Source organism: Lactuca sativa, chromosome 9 (genome assembly GCF_002870075.4).
Source record: "Lactuca sativa cultivar Salinas chromosome 9, Lsat_Salinas_v11, whole genome shotgun sequence".
In the NCBI taxonomy this organism is placed as follows: Eukaryota; Viridiplantae; Streptophyta; class Magnoliopsida; order Asterales; family Asteraceae; genus Lactuca; species Lactuca sativa.
This window is the reverse complement of record NC_056631.2, coordinates 185,317,295-185,333,262: the sequence shown is the minus strand read 5'-3', so window position 1 is coordinate 185,333,262 and position 15,968 is coordinate 185,317,295. Positions and strand designations below refer to the sequence as shown.

General features: G+C 43.1%; 1 pseudogene; it reads right to left on the bottom strand.

Moving 5' to 3' along the window:
- Nucleotides 1-514: 514 nt before the first annotated feature.
- LOC128129203 (uncharacterized) lies at nt 515-1,845 on the bottom strand (annotated as a pseudogene).
- Nucleotides 1,846-15,968: the final 14,123 nt, after the last annotated feature.

The window sequence follows — 15,968 nt, the reverse complement described above, 5'->3', positions numbered from 1 at the left end:
ATGGTCATTGTCAAAAGAATGGTATATTATCTTAAAAAAAAAAAAAAAAAAAAAAAAAAAAAAAAAAAAAAAAGAAAAAAAACCTTAACCTTATTTTTAATATAATTGGTCATAAGGATCGCTGGTGTTAAAAAAAAACCATAGTTAGGGACCATTCGTGCAAGAAAAGTTTCATAAGAACTGTTGGAGAAAAAAATGTTAGAATAACATGGATCATTAGGCTATGTTTGGCAGATTAAGTGAAAAGCTATCTGCGAGCTGAAAAACTAATTATGTCTGAAAAGGTAGTTGTTTGTTGATAAGTTAGGTACCGGCTGAAAAAGCAGCTAATAAAATTTGGCGTTTGGTAAAAACTAGTTGATAAGGTGGTTAAGAAATGTAAAATGACATAAAAGAACATTTATGAAAATGATTCAATTTTTATAAAACAAATATGAAATCATAAAAATAAATTAAAGAAAATACTAATTAACATTTCTTCGAGTACTTATGTTTAAGTGAAATGTCGTGTATTCTAGATCATATTCACAATATTGTCACAAATTTCTTGTATCTCATGTTGTGACGGTCGAATATTATCACGAATGAATCTTAAATAAGTCTCTTGTTCTTCTCTAGGTATGTAATTATGTTGTTGAACAATTTTGAAAATCATAACTTCCGAACCATTTCTTCGAATATAGTTATGAAGCGTAAATATCGCCATGATCACATCTATTTGAGTCTTCTCTCTAAATTTTTGTATTTTGTTTAATATTTTCCACCTTTCCTTCAACACTCCAAACGAAAGTTCAATACAACTTTGAAGAGATGACTGTATGCCGTTAAAAGCCTCTTGAGCATTGGTTGGAAGTACATGTTCAAACTGTGATTGAGGATATCTAAGACGTGGATATGGTGCCAGATATCATTTTCAGTCAGGGTATCCTTTCTCTACTACGTAATACCTTCTTATATAAAAATAGATAAATAATAAATTCAAATGATTGTTAACGCAGTAAATATTAAAAAGTAAAAGAGTAATTATACCTTTGGAGGGTTTAGGAAAATTCATAGAAGGTGTCTTAATTACATGAAGGAACACTCGAGTATCATGCGCCGATCCTTCCTACCCAACAAATATAAACAGAATACACATGTCAAAGTCACATACGACCATTACATTGAATGTAGGGACTCCTTTTCTTCCCTTATATCTCATTTGGTCGACCATAGAGATACATGCATCTATATTAGTACCATCAATGCATCCAATGCAATCATATTAAAAAAAATGTTTAAATTACAATACTGAAACATATGAAAAAAAAAATACCACAATCAATTACCTTAAAATAAGGAATATATCGACTATCATTTTCAATATGAGATGGTATCTAGTGAAATGTTGCATCTTTAGGTCTAATTTACTCACGTGCAAGACCCATGAACCCTTTGCTATGTCCACATGTTGATTGCAACACATAATGAAAATCTCGACTAATTTTCTCTCTAGAACATTGAAACCTCTCAGCAACATCAATATTAGAAAGACCTAGTGCAATTGGGTACAAGAATATTCCAACCTTTTCTTTTACCGATATTCTATCACTTGACTTCAACCCATATTTTTTCCATGTCTTTGCATAGCTGTGTAAATAAACTAGCACTTATACAGAAAGCATTAATACATCGTATAGGATGACCGTCCATGATCTCGTTCATCCATGCTTCTCCCATCTGCTTTGAAGTCATACACGGCTCCTTGGAAATATGAGTGTAGTAATAATTAACCACTGCTATATGTTCTTGTAGACTACTCAATGTTACAAGTAGAAGAAGTTGATTCCTTTGATTGTCATCCATTGCAAGTTGTATTCAACAATGACATTACAAGATAAATAAATAAATACCAAGATTAAAATTAGTCTCAACATTGCAAGTCATACACGGCCCCTGGACTCCCTTTTTCTACGCTTCACACTTTTGTTATTTTGTTTAGGAACATTAGAGGTTATAGGGTGACAAATAACCTCTTCAGTAAAATTAGTCTAAAAGGAATTTTTAGATTATGTAGACTGTCTAGTCTTGAATATTGACATTTTTCACGCATAGCCTCATCAGACCAACCATTTTCATTTTGTATCTCGCACGCATCATTAACTGATTTATCTACGGACTCTAGATTGAATGAGGGAGTACAAAACCCGCTCCTGTTGCCAGAACATCACCAAAAAGATGATCCCATTTTTCTTCTAGTAGTGGATAAACTCCTTTATGACGGTACTTCTTTGCATTGGGTTTCTCCTATAACGTGAACTAATAAGACACTATAATATCAAAAGAAGACTCAATACTAATAATATAAATATCTAAGTAATACCTTTATCTTTTTGTCCAACCATTCATCCGAACAATCTAGCTTTCCGGTGGTTGGGTTCCAACCTAAACCAGTTTCTCCCAGTTTTAAAAATTTCCAAAGGCGCCAATCTTTTTTCATGATATCATACATGTTCTGTAAGATTTTATGGTTAAATTGCTTCCTAATCATTTCTGTAAACAAACTTTCTATCCCTCACTATCTCATGAGTTGACCACATCCATTCTTTGTAATGTAGTCGATACAAACCTCACAAATTTTTACAACATTCTCGTTGTTCCAAGGTATACCTCCCTCGGTATATTTTTTATGAGCCATGTTTCATGTATAATACTTGTACATATATTGTATGTAAAAATCAGCAGCAAGTGGGGAACAAAGTACAAGGATACAATGAAAGGAATAACCAAAAACAAACAACACCACCTCCAGAATAAGTAAGACCAAACAGTTACAGAAAATGTATTATCCTGAAGTAATAATGACAAAAACTTTTTTTTTTAATTGTAATTGACAATCCTAATTATTTGGTAACTAAATTGAAATATGTATGCCGAATATAGCAGTGCACTTTGAACAACACACCTTAATCAATACTCCAAAAATGGCATCAATCATAAAAAAAAAAATAATAAATAAAAAAATAAAAAATAAAAAAAAAAACTTAGGAGAAGAGCAACAACGCAATGCCTAATGAACTACTGGTAAGATTTATTATAAGTTTTATCCAAATTATTTTATTCTATCTTTCCTATGGGTACCGTTTTTGAACAGTATTACATAATTGGGAGAAAAGGGTATCAATTGGAAGATAAAAAATGAGAATAGCCAAAATAGTATGTGTTCGATTTGGTGTCTAAGCTTATAACTATAATTGGTATAAACTTAAATTGATACTTTTGAGAGAAAAACTTGAACAAACATTAGTAAAATATGATAAGTTGCGGAATTAAAGTTAATCTCAGTGGATCTTGTTAGCTCAACAATAATAATAGTTAGATTGAGGAAATGTAAAGAAAATAAATAGCAGCAACTTTATATCAATAAGCAGTAAACAAGTAGACGCAAGGTTGAATCATAACAAGGTTTGCATGCAAACACAAGTTAGTATAAGATGAAAAACACGAGTGAAAAAGGACATGGTTAAGTATCAATTAAGATAACTTAAGATATAGATATGAACAATATGATATTGATAAGCATTCAGTGATTGATAAATTGATAAGTGGTGAATTGGTAATTGGTAAAGATTACATGAAGTAGGAAGCTCTATTTATACGGTGACCATGAATGGTTCATTGGATACTACATGGATTACAAGTAATGTCAGTTAAAGTAACTTAAACTATCGTCATGCATAACTTCACTTTGTGCGGTTCATCTTCAACTCTGATGTTCTTCAACGTACAAAAACGGTCTCTGGTAGTAACTTCTCTATAGTATCACCAAGTGCAAAAGTTTGTGGTTCCTTTTAGCTGAAGAGGGTCACTTTTTGTTTCAATAATTTCCCCCAAAGTGACCTCTCAACTTATTTTCTTCACAAGTTCATTTTTAGGAACTTCATGATAATCCACCAAAACTTTATAACTTCAAACAGTCACTGGATTCTTCTTGAAATCTAGAACTTGACTTCATCGGTTGTGTGATTTTATCTATGTACTGAAGCCAGAGTGATATCCATTTATCTTTTTGTTGGTCGATGGCTTGCGGTTACAAGAATGAAGTACTAGGGACTATCTTAAGCATTCTTGTACACAACCCCTAGCTTAGGGTAGCTTGTTGCACCGAGGGACATATCTTGGAATCTTAAAGTGAAGTTTGGCATATGCTCGAAGGGAGGAAAATTGAACTTGTTGAAAAGTACTGCATGTATTTCAGCATCAATCTTTCCAAAGTCACATACTAAGGCCTTTAAGAATTCACACCCATTCAAAGGTGACCTTCATCTTGGTATATTTTCAGCCTTAAGCTAAGACACCTAAGCTATAAAAAATATCTCTACGGGGTTCATGTACACAAAATTAGCTTGGGATCTGATGTACTCAGTTCCTCTTCTGGTCAAGGTGTATTGAAAGAATTTACTTTTCATGAATTTTCTAACTTTGTAATTCTCCACCCTGTCTGGTCTATCGTTTGACCAGATGTTCTCAAACTTAGAACTGTGTTTAGCGTGAAAGAGGTTCAAGGGTTAAAATTCCATGGGGAGTCCTCTATCATCCAGAAGGCTGAGATCAAGTGACTAAAAGACTAGGAAAATTTTGAAATTTGGAGAAATTGGAATATCCCAATAGATATCTGATAGTGGTTCTACGTATGTGAGATGAGGAGTGTAATCAGCATCAAGAAGTCTGTGGGTTGGGTTTACCCATGAATTGATCAGGGTTTCATCAAACGTAGTGCCAAACCCTTATTCCTTGAAAATTCATCCACAAACTTAGCAGCTCTCCAGTCTCGTGTTCGTTGGGCTGTAGCAGGAGAGTCAACAGTATGGTCGGGTGAAATTTCTTCTTTTGTAGTCTTGGGGTGAGAAGGAGTTTGTTGAGGAGATGACCATGGATTTGGTTATTTTTTGACCTCTACGGTTGGTGGTTGGTTTTCAGAAGGAGTTTGTTCTTTACGGTGCACTGGCGAAGGTGGATCTTGAGCAGGAATGACAGAGTGGTTATGTGATTGAGTTGTTGACTTGGAAGATTCAAAAACCATTTCAATTATGATTTTATTTCCTAGATCACTTCCCCCTTTTGAGGAAGCAGGCTCCACCTATTCCTCAAAACAGTGTCTTAATTCATTAATCTTCTAAAATGTGGAATCAAAATGAGTTTTCATTTGATCACACACTTGTTAGTTGTTTGGAATCTCAGGATTGAAAAGACGTTAATAAATTTCCTTTGAGACGTGTAGAATTTCATCAACACTTTGTTTATCCATGAGTGATCTTCTCAATCCTTTGATCGCTTCTTGGAGTACCGCCAACCCTATTTCGTATGTTGTGTGAGTTTCATCCACAAGCCGCATGGAGTTGCTTGCTTGGGTTTGCAGGGTTTGTTAGAGATTGTTTATTCAACTTTTTTACTTCCTTGATGAAGTCTTCAGCTTGGACATGAATTCCTTGAGGTCTGCAATTCTTCGATTATCGAGATCCCTAAGACCTATTTCAACCCGTAGAATAATCCTTTCTCCAGTCATCCTTTCTCTTGTCTCCAAAACCGCAACTCGGTCAACGAGTGATTGTGTGGTTGAAGTTTCAGCATTCTGCGGGGTCTTGGAGGAGACTATAGCCAATATTTGATCAACACTGGCTTGTAGGTTGAGGAATTCTTTTCTTGAAACCGTTATCTTCTTTTTCTTCCTTTGCTTTGTCTTTGAAGTGGAATGTTGAGATCCACTTGATTCTTCATCATCGACTACCATAATGAAGTCATCGGAAGGACGAGGTTGTTGAATATCATCAAGATTGTCATCATCAAGACCAAACATTAGGGCTGAGCTGATCTCGATTGCAGTACCCTCGTCGTTTGAATCATGAGCTTCTTCATTTGGAGGAGACTTGGAGGTACCAACAACATTCTCCATATCTTGAATCATCTGGAGAGTTTTATCTATTTCTGACATACATTGCTGAATGGTGGGAACGTCATACATTGTTTTGGCGTTGTTGAAGATGGTGGCTCAATAGATTCCTACTAAGAAAGGAAAGGAAAAACCCTAAGTTAAAGAGGGTTGACTCGTCGAGTCCAGGGAGGTACTCGGCGAGTCGGAGCTGGATCCGGGTGTAAAGCAAGTAACTGACTCGGCGAGTCGGCAAGTGGACTCGGCGAGTCAGGTCTGGGTTGGGAAACCCTAATTTCGGGACTCGGTACCCTATTTAAGCATCTTAATCTCTTTCCTTGGGCTCATTTGCGGCCCTATAGTCCAGAACCAGAAACCCTAAGCCTCCATTGTTGCTCAACCAAGTTTTCTTGCCAATTTTGGGTGATTTGAAGGAAGAAGGAAGAAGGCATTCATTGGGGATTCAAGAATTGGCAGTAGATCCAGAGTTTGTGGGGTCTTCCAGAGCATTTGAAGGTAATGAATCGTTACCTTCCCTCTTTTGTTTAATAGATCAACCTTGGCTATGTGATTTAGGGATTTTATGCCATGCTTAAGAACTATTTCGAGTTAGAAGCCTAGATCTGAAGTTGCTACTTCAAATCTAAGTGTATCTTGGCCTAAAAAAGTCATAAAGCATCTGTTCTTGGGTTGATAGTGAAGCCTCTTTGTCTTAAACCCTAGTTTGAATTGTTTTAAGCCTAGATCTCTTGATCTACACGTAAAGTTTGCCACTTTACGTGGGGGATAGGCCTTAGAAGTATGGATCTATGAGTTGGAAGCCCTGTTTGGCTCGAAAAGCCCCTGCATGGATTGAGGACTGAATAGACTCGGCGAGTCCTTCGAGTGGACTCGGCGAGTAGCTTGAAGATGAGGAGGAACTCGACGAGTGGGATGAACAGTTGGTCGAGTCGGTTGAAGTTAGGCATGAACTCGGCGAGTTGGAAGAACAACTCGACGAGTTGGTTGAAGATTGCCTTGGACTCGGCGAGTCTATTCTGGGACTCGGCGAGTCAGGTCGCGGAACCCCAAACCCTTTGAGTTGAAACTCGAATCAGTGAGTCGGGTGGAGACTCAGCGAGTTGGACAGGTCAGGACTCGGGAATGGTTGACTCGACGAGTCATGGACTGACTCGGCGAGTCGAGTCGCGAATAGAAAGACCCTGGGCATATGAACTCGGCGAGTTATTAGGTGGACTCGGCGAGTAGGGTTGACCTGGAAGGTTGACTTTGACCAGGATTTTGACCTTGACCAGAGCTGACCTAGTGACCTTTGGAGGTCAGTTGGACTAAGTGTTATATTGGCATTGGTAGCTCGAGGAGCTAGTGGAGCAGCAGTTCGAAGTCAAAGGTCAGGTAGCAGTCAAAAGGATTAGCAGCATCAGTTCAGCAGTCTCAGGTGAGTTTCCTTCCAGTAGGAACGGGTCTAAGGCCACAATGTCGGCCCGTTCAGTTAGCCGTAGTTTTTGGACTTCGGTCCAATGCAGTAGTTAGTATGTTTGACGCCTCCGTGGCTCAGATAGGGTTTATGTGTTTATGCTAATTGATATGTTATGCTATTCTGTGTTCAGTTAGTCAGCTTCGGACTTCGGTCCGATGTAGGGGACAAGGTCCCAGTCAGTCAGCTTCGGACTTCGGTCCGATGTAGGGGACAAGGTCCCAGTCAGTCAGCTTCGGACTTCGGTCCGATGTAGGGGACAAGGTCCCAGTCAGTCAGCTTCGGACTTCGGTCCGATGGAGGGGGCAAGGCCCCAGTTAGCGCGGACTTCGGTCCGATGCAGTGGGCAAGGCCCAGTATGTGCTTTATATGTTATTGCATGGTATGTGTTAGATTGGGGGAGCTCACTAAGCTTCGTGCTTACGGTTTTCAGTTTTGGTTTCAGGTACCCAGTTTTCAAAAGAGGAGCTCGGGAAGATTGCAGTGCACACACCATAGTCAGTTAGCCTGGGAATGTTTGACTCTGATAATGATATTATGTTTTGAATTAATATTCGAGAATTATGTTATGACTTATGATACAGTTTTTATAAATATAACTTTAGTAATGTTTTTAAAGAAATTTTTTTAGTTGTGATTTTTGGGTCGTTAAAAGTTGGTGTCAGAGCCTTGGTTTGAGGGATTCAGGCGCACTTCTGAGTGTGTCTGAACTCAAACTAAGGAAGTGGTATAAAGTTTTCAAGAGAAAAAGCATGGTTACAAAAGAATTTTGAGAAAAGAAAACAATTTTAGAAAAAGTATAAAGAAAAGAGTTTTAGAAAAAGTAAAAAGATTTTTGAACAGAGAAAAGGGTGTGGCGCATGCAATCAGCCGAGCTCAAGTAAGTACTCCCAATTTACCCATACAAGTTATGTTATGATTATCAGTATCAGTTTTAGTTTCAGTTTCGGTTTCAGCTTCAGTAGAACAGCATGCTAGAATGGGACTAAGGATCTAGGATGATGCCTTATGTGCCTGTTTTATGTGTTTCAGCTTGATAATAATTTCATGTTAGTATTGAGTAGACAGTAGTAGGATAGCCTGTGTAGGTTATGCCTGATAGTATGAGCTTAGCATTGTATGCTAGTGCAGTTTTTCGTTATGAGAATAAATTTGCTTGAGTATGTTTCCTTTATCCGAATGCTGCTTGCTTTGTGCTTTGTGGGACTCTTAGTGATGGGAGTTAGCCATTAGGTGAATACGTCACATCACATGTGATCAGGGTTGAATAATCTCAGAGTGCTGGATTTGGCCCTATTGCGCAGCTCTTGTCTGACTCCAACCGTTGTAGGGACGAGTCTTTTACTTGAAGGATTATCTGAGCCTCGTCACATGTGATGGTATTCAGGTGGTGGCTAATTGGCATTACAAGGAGGCCTTCAGCAGCTGAGGACTGTTTGGGTAAAGTTAGAGGTTCCCTAGGGCAAGCCTAGGATGAGAGTAGCAGAGATCAGTAGAAGAGAAAAGGGGACTTGGTGGAGTTGAGGTAACTCTTGAGGAAAGTATGGATAGATGTGGAAGGTAGTATGGGCCCGTACTACTAAAAGCAGAGGATCCGTACTCGATTCAAGAGGGGCCAAGGCAAAAACCAGGGAACTAGTAGAGTGTGTGAGAGATCCCTTAGCAGTAGTGTGTAAATTGATCAAGAATTGTTATATTTTCGACATGGTGACATTGCGCGAGCTACCAGTTAGCAGTTCAGGCGTCGAGGAGGGATCTGGCTCGGGCTTTAGAGCCCCTCTTCCTGAATCGAATCACTCCTTTCCAAGGAGAGACCTTCAGGAGTACGAAGTCGCCGACCTGAAACTCAAGCTCGGACTGGCGTCTGTCTGCTTAACTTTTCTGTCGGCTCTGGGCGGTCAATAACCTCTGTCTAACCTGCTGAATCTGCTCTGTCGTCTGAAGCACGATCTCTGTACTGCCCATCACTCTCTATCCCACCTCTCCCCAGCAAATGGGGGTCCGACACCTCCTACCATACAACAGCTCAAAGGGTGGCATACCAATGCTCAAATGATGGCTGTTGTTGTAGGAAAACTCTGCCAAGGGTAAATACGCATCCCAGCTACCCCCGAAATCTAACACACACGCTCGAAGCATGTCCTCCAGCGTCTGAATCGTCCGCTCACTCTGACCGTCTGTCTGGGGATGATATGCGGTACTAAAATGCAATCTAGTACCCAACTCCTCATGAAATTTCTTCCAGAACCTAGAAGTGAAGCGCACATCACGGTCTGAAACAATCGAGATCGGCACCCCATGCCGAGATACCACTTCTCTCACATATATCTCTGCCAACTTCTCCGCTGAAGAACTCTCACTGATGGCAAGGAAGTGAGCGCTCTTCGTCAACCTATCCACAATCACCTAAATTGCATCAACTCCTCTGGCAGTCCTCAGCAATTTGGTGATGAAATCCATAGTGATCTGTTCCCACTTCCATTCGGGAACCTCCAATGGCTGCAACTTGCCACGCGGCCTCTGGTGCTCGGCCTTAACCCTGCGGCAGGTCAAGCACCTCTCAACGAACCATGCGACGTCCCTCTTCATACAGGGCCACCAATATTCTTTCCTCAAATCCAAATACATCTTCGTAGCCCCCGGATGGATCGAAAACCTCGACCGATGAGCCTCTTCCATCAAAGTAATACGCGTACCACCCACGAACGGTACCCAAATCCGACCCTGAAACGTCATAAGCCCTCGTCCATCCGTAACGAGCTCTGAAACCAAACCAACGACCCGCTCTCTCTTCTGCATCTCTGGTCGCACAACCTCGGCCTGTGCCCCACGAATAGCATCCAATACTGGAGCTATCACAGTCAATCTCAAACATACATCTCGCAGTGGAGTGCTCTCCGCCCTGCGGCTCAATGCATCGGCTACCACATTAGCCTTGCCCGGGTGGTATAGGATCTCACAATCATAATCCTTGACCACATCCAACCACCTCCTCTGACGCATATTTAGGTTGGGCTGATCCATCAAATACTTCAAGCTCTTATGGTCCGTGTATATCGTACATCGAACCCCATACAAGTAGTGACGCCAAATCTTGAGAGCGAACACTACTGCCCCCAACTCTAAATCATGCGTGAGATATCTCGACTCATGAGGCTTCAGCTGCCTCGACGCATAAGCTATCACATGACCCCTCTGCATCAACACTGCACCCAGCCCCAAAATCGATGCATCGCAATATACTACAAAATCCTCCATCCCTTCCGGGAGAGCTAATACCGGGGCTTCGCACAACCTTTGGCGAAGTGTCTCAAAGGAGGTCTGCTGCTCGAAACCCCATGAGAATGCAACCCCCTTTCGGGTCAATCTAGTAAGTGGCACTGCAATTCTGGAGAAGTCCTTAATAAATCTCCGATAATACCCTGCCAATCCAAGGAAACTCCTGATCTCAGAGGGTGACTTCAGCACCTCCCAACTCATCACCGCCTCAACCTTGGCCGGATCGACCAATATCCCTTCCTGATTAACAACATGTCCTAGGAATTGGACTTGCCGCAACCAGAAGTCACACTTGGAGAACTTTGCATAAAGCTTCTCCGATCTCAAAACCTCAAGGACCTCCCTCAAATGCTCCTTATGCTGCTCTCTAGATCTCGAATACACTAGAATATCATCGATAAATACAATCACTGACCGATCCAACATCGGCCTGCATACCCTGTTCATGAGATCCATGAACACAGCCGGGGCATTGGTGAGCCCGAAAGGCATCACCACAAACTCATAATGCCCATATCGCGTCCTAAACGCTGTCTTCTAGACGTCCTCATCCCGCACTCTCACCTGATGGTACCCCGACCTCAGATCGATCTTGGAAAACCAAGATGCTCCCTGCAACTGATCGAATAAATTATCGATCCTCGGTAACGGGTAACGGTTCTTGACCGTCAACTTGTTCAACTCCTGGTAATCAATGCACATCCGGTGTGAACCATCCTTCTTCTTGACGAACAGAATAGGTGCTCCCCACGACGAGCTGGTCGACCGAATGAATCCCTTCCCCAGCAACTCCTAAAGCTGCGAGGACAACTCTTGCATCTCTGGAGGTGCAAGACGATAAGGCACCTTAGCAATAGGCGCGGCCCCCGGGACCAGATCGATACCAAACTCTACTTGTCTCACAGGAGGTACTCCCGGCAGCTCCTCAGGGAAAACATTTGGAAACTCACGCACCACTGGGACCTCCTCAACTGATCTCGATCTCTCAGAAACCTCCCGCGTATCCATCACATACGCCACAAAACCCTTACAGCCCTGCTGTAGACACTGCCTCGCCCTAGCGGCCGAACAAAAAGCTGATCCCGAACGGGTACCCTCGCCGTACACCGAAAGGACTCCCCCACTAGGGTCTCGTATAGTCACCAGCTGACGCTCACAGTCGATGACGGCGCCGAATCGGCTCAACCAGTCCATGCCCACAATGACACAGACATCACCCATTGCAATAGGAATCAGAACAATCGGAAACTCAACCCCGAAAATCTCTAACACACATCCCCGGAGAACCTCCGTGGCACAAATCACTCTCTCGTCAGCTATAGAAACTCTCAGAGGCCGACTCAACGACTCACGACTAACGCTGAAATGCTGACTAAAAGCCAAAGATACAAAGGACCGACTCGCACCCGAGTCAAATAACACTAAAGCAGGCACAGAGTTCACAAGGAAAGTACCTACGCATATCCTAACATAAGCATAACATCTCGACATCAAAATAAATACATGAAATAAAGCATACCTGCCACAACATCGGGCGCAGCGCGGACCTCCTCTGCAGTCAGTTGAAAGGCTCTCCCACGAGCCCTCGGGGCCTCAGCCTTCACCGATCGAGTCTCAGTAGCCCTGGCAGTAGGTGCAGATCCCTGAAGAAGCTGAGGGCACTCGGCCTTCCGATGGCCTGTCTGGTTGCAATGAAAGTAAACCATAAACCCCTTGGGGCAATCCCTAGCGATGTGCCCCTCCTTGCCACACTTGTAGCAAGCACCAGATCGACATGTCCCCTCATGACCCTTGCCGCACTTTCCACATGTGCGGCCCTTCGGACCTCCCGTCCTCGAATCGGCGGACTTAGTCCGCTTGGCTGCCGGCTGAGACTGAGCCGGCCGCCGGTCCACCCGCTGAGACTCGGCCTCCTCCCTGGCCTGGGTCTCCAACTTGATCTCGCGCTTCCTGGCATTCACCTGAAGCTCAGCAAAGGTATGATAGGTGGAGTTTGACACAAACTCCCGGATATCCCTCCTCAAAACACCCAAGTACCGGCTCATCCGAGCCTGCTCTGTGGACACCAGCTCGGGGCAGAACATCGCCCTCTCATGAAACTTCCGCGTGATCACCGCAACCGAATCAGTACCCTGCTTGAGGGTCAAGAACTCCTGAACCAATCGTTCCCTCTCCACCGGGGGAACGTACTCGTCTCTGAACATAGAGGTAAACCTCTCCCATGTCACTGCTGAAATCTCTGCCAAAGTGAAGTTCGTCGTCACGAACTTCCACCAATCCTTCGCTCCCAGACGGAGCTGGTTCAAAGCGAACCGTACCCTCAGATGCTCCGGACATGAACAAGTGTAGAAGCACCCCTCAATATCAGCGATCCACCTCATCACAGCAATCGGATCCTGCGTCCCATCAAACACAGGTGGCTTCGTGTTGCTGAACTCCCGAAACAGCAATGAGTCACCCCCTGTGGCCTGGCAGCGGCCACAGCTGCGGTAGCTACAGTGGCTGCAGCCTCAGTCAATGCGGCGTACCGCTCATCAAAAGTCTCCATCAAGGTGGTCTTAATAGACCCAAACATCTCCGGAATCTCAGCCCGGATCGCTGCCGCCACCTCCTCGTGAATCATTTGACGAATCTCCTCGTCACTCACACCGCTCGTACTCGTTCCGTGGCGTGGTCTAACCAGGATGTCTCTGAAATACAACATAAAACTATCAGAGACTCCATCGAGTATAATCGCACTCGATAACGCAACCCTACTCAGTCTCCGATATTCAGGGATTCTTACTTGGGTCTCCCACTGACCCGATGTCTTCGGTAGTACGGGCCCAATACTACCGACCACACCGCATCAGCATTCATCCCAAATCTTCCTCCCCAAACCCCGGATAGTGAGTACTCTACTTTTGATATGCACTATCTATCTGCACGCTCTCAAAGCTTCTCCTATCGGCAAACTTCCCTAGACTAAGGCATCACAAATCAGGCCACTCTAGTCCTATCATGAATACCTAGTCTTCTAGCATGCATAACAGTTCACATCATATCTTATCTCTTAACATAACATTGTAAGGTATTTTGGGGATCTTTACCGTTCGGGCGCTGACTGATCGTACACACTGCTTCTTTCTTGTTTACCACAAAATCATTTACAAAAGTTTATGCCTTTATTTTAAAAGTTTCCTCAAATCCTCGGTTTGAGTTCAGTTACGCCCGAAGGTGCACCCGAATCCCTCAAACCAAGGCTCTGATACCAATTTGTAACAACGTAAATTTTCAAACAAATTTTTCATTTCAAAATAAAGTATTTTCATTCAAACAAGGCATAAACATTCCAAGTGTCATGTCAAAATACAAATCATATGAATCCCAAGATCACAAAACATCTATCAGTGTGTACAGATCACGCCGGCGCCTTCCCACGGTCCTCGCTAGTACCTGAAACACATACATAACAACTGTAAGCATAAATGCTTAGTGAGTTCCCCAAAATACAACTTACGCACATACGCCTTTCCAGGCCCTGACCTTCCGGTCCATGTGTATCAGGGGACTTCCGTCCCTGCTGGGTAAACCTTCCGGTCCTACCCGCGCCAACCTTACGGTCCACATTACACGCCTTCCGGCCCATAACATAATGCCTTCCGGCCGACATAAACATACATAGCACGCATAACAATTAACTTATCACATATAGCACATATATCACATATCATATCCGACCTTCCGGTCACACAGTCAAACCCTTCCGGGTACGGTATAGTGAGAAGACTCACCTCGTGAATATCCAAAGCTAGCAAATCCCAAAGTCACTCGTGCTCGATCCGCCGAGTTACAATCTCCCTATAACATCATACATCTCTTATTAACACTTTTATCTTCTAAGTTTGACTAACCCTAAGAAGTCAAACATAGTTCAAATCTGGTCAACGGTCAACGGTCAACTTGACCGGACTCGGCGAGTGCTAGGGTGACTCGCCGAGTCTACACGTTCTCACCAATTCTCTAAGATTCCCTTTCTACACGTTGAGTATCCCCCTTGACTCGACGAGTTCCTCCTGGAAGAATCGCGGGGCCACCCCGACTCAACTCGCCGAGTCTGAAGAACAACTCGGCGAGTCCCAGTTAATCTTCAAGCTACTCGCCGAGTCTGTTCATCGGACTCGGCGAGTCCATGCCATGCAACCTCTCAAATTGCTTTCTAAGGTCAGATCTGCTCCGGCAATTCATAGGTCTGGCCTTCCTAGACTGGTTCATCACGTAAAGTCCTTATTTCGGTGCTCATGATACACCCAATGACTCATAATTGACGTTTTAACCTAAGGCATAAGGATTCCAATCCAAAACCTCCATTGATTCCCGAAATGCTCAGGCATGGGACATTCTGGACTTCCAAGGGTCCCAATATAGGGTTCCAATCACTTGGGGGACTAAGGAAACACTCAATCTAGCCACAAAAGGGTTCAATAAACCCTAAATCCATATACACATCAACATAGAAGAATGCAACTCGAAAATATTACCTGAATAACGTTGCTCTGTGTCCCCAATCCTCAGAATGTGGCTTCTCTTGTTGTTCCCTTAACCAAGCCTCCTCCTCCTTGCAAAATAACAATTTCAAGATCAATAATGGTCTTCTACCTTGCTCCAGATGCTCACAATCGAATTAGGGTTTCTCTCAAAGAACTAGGATGAACAATGACGGCCATAAGGCCCCTTATATATGTCCCAAACCTGGACGGTTAGGGTTTCGCTAAACAGTGCAGACTCGCCGAGTCCATATCCGGACTCGTCGAGTCCAGTCGCGAACCCGCGACCAGATCCGCGATCCTACTCGGCGAGTCTGAGCTCCAACTCGCCGAGTCCCCTCTTAAAACACCCAAAAATCATAAATATAACGATACCTGGAATTCCGGGCTGTTACACACAAGAAGGCCCACTGTCCGAGTTTGTATTCAGCAGGGCAGGTGCCAGCTCCTGCCCTTGGGACTTCTAGTACCGCCAGCGGTTGTCGAGGCCGGGCAAGGGCGCCTACGGCTCGGAGCCGAGTTTTCTGGTAGATTTCAGTAGGGATTCGAGCAGCACTGAGTAATGGAGGTATGTAACTTTTGCTTTTCTGTCATCTTATGTTATGATTATATTGTTATGGTTCTGCATCAATTGTGGTATAAGTGTTGTGTTATGGTGCGGCTTGCTTGTGATTATGTTATATGCCATTTGCATACCTCGGATAATTGTTTGGTAGTTAGGGGATGTGCTCTTATGGAGAAGGTTTCGGAGGATGCAATAACTGTAGCATGCTTGGGA